The sequence below is a fragment of the Ipomoea triloba genome, chromosome 16 (genome assembly GCF_003576645.1).
Source record: "Ipomoea triloba cultivar NCNSP0323 chromosome 16, ASM357664v1".
Lineage (NCBI taxonomy): Eukaryota > Viridiplantae > Streptophyta > Magnoliopsida > Solanales > Convolvulaceae > Ipomoea > Ipomoea triloba.
This window is the reverse complement of record NC_044931.1, coordinates 4078916-4080684: the sequence shown is the minus strand read 5'-3', so window position 1 is coordinate 4080684 and position 1769 is coordinate 4078916.

Here is a 1769-nt window from a genome sequence, read left to right as displayed (position 1 = left end):
AGTGAGGGATTCTCACTTGGATGCAAGAAGAAAGGACTAGCCGCATCGTTCGGATCAAAAGCTACTCCGGTGGTGTTGAGATTTGTCGGAACTGCGCCGGCTGATGTCGCCGCTGACGGCGGAGCCGTAGGTGCTGTAGGAGGTCTGATTGGTGCCCCGTTCCAAGCCATGAATCGCAGCTTCAGTGCTCTGATACCATATCACAAATGCAGAATGGAAGAAGATGAAGAAAAGAAGACTATGTATTCAAGGTAATTTTCTCATGTATTACAGTAGGGGGATGTACTGTTTATATATGTACAACTTGGAGGGAAATAACCAACAATTAACAAGCATCAAAGCTGCTGAAAAAATCCTAACTACCCTAACAGACTAACTGCCTTCTTTATTCTCTAATATTGTTACCCAATGTTTGTTTGTGCTTAGGTGGGATTGACGACTTGACTTTAACAAATCAAATATTCAAATGTGTATTTGTGTGTAAGGTACGTTATATCGTTCGGTTCCGATCTCGAACCCTAATATTTTGTTAGTAAATGAACAAAAAATGCAACGCTAATGATAATTTAGGGATGAAAAGTGAGTGTGGCCAGCATTTAGATCGAATTATATAATTATCATATAATTTAGGGACGAAAAATGTAATTTCTCAAATAATTATTATAACTTAATTCACTACGTACGTAAAATATATAAAGTCAATTTATATTTTAATACGGAGTATTTATTACAATGGTGAAAATTTAATTTCACAAGCAATTAAGTTAATACTAATATCCTTTCAATTCATCTTATCCAATATTCCAATATATATATACACACACAAATATATATTCACAAGTTCAATCAATCACTAAATATTACTTTCAACTTTTATCAAATACCCAAAAAAAGGAACACGTCATTTAACCACACAATGGATCACTCTGTAACTTTATTGTCTCCATCCCCTAAATAATTCCATTGATTAATGTAGAAATGAAGTTACATTAAAACTTTTGTGCATTTATAGAAACATATTAATCCAACGCATAAACAAGCTGCTTGGATTGCTGGCCTCCAACGCACTGTTCATCATGTGACTCAGTGATAAAGAAGGTGAAATTGAAGAAAAGCAAGGAGAATATTTTTTTTTTTTACTAGTAAAATTGGATAGCAAACTTATATTACTATTTTTTTTTGTGTGTGATTATTTTATTAAACACTTTTATTCTATAGAGTATTTAATTATTACATGAATTTATTATTATTATTATATGATATCTCTTATTTGTGAGTCTAGATTTTCACAATAACAGATACCATCGATGAGTTGAAGAAACCTTAGCATTAAGATACAAAAAGGGATTCTTATTATTTAATTAAGCAAACCAAACTAGGACCCGAAAGAGTGCTCATGAATTCGATTTTTATCAAAATCATCTAAGTCTTGTTTTTTTTCCTTTGACCTTTGATTAAGAATGAATGAGTCCCTTCCACTCAACCACACTCTCCAAGTTGAAATTTTTATATATAGTTTAATAATGTTTCTTTGATGTTATTATCGCTTTGTTTTTATTTACAAAAAAAAAAAAAAAACACGTAACAAAAAATATGGAGTATTAGCAGCAATACATTTATGATTGCACTTATATTCACTACTATATATGTAGAATGTTAGAGATAGAATTTATTATAGGGAAAAGGGTCAAATAGGCCCTCGAACATTTCATAAGAAGTCAATTAGGTCCACGAACTTTTAAAACGTGCAATTAGACCCTCAAACATGT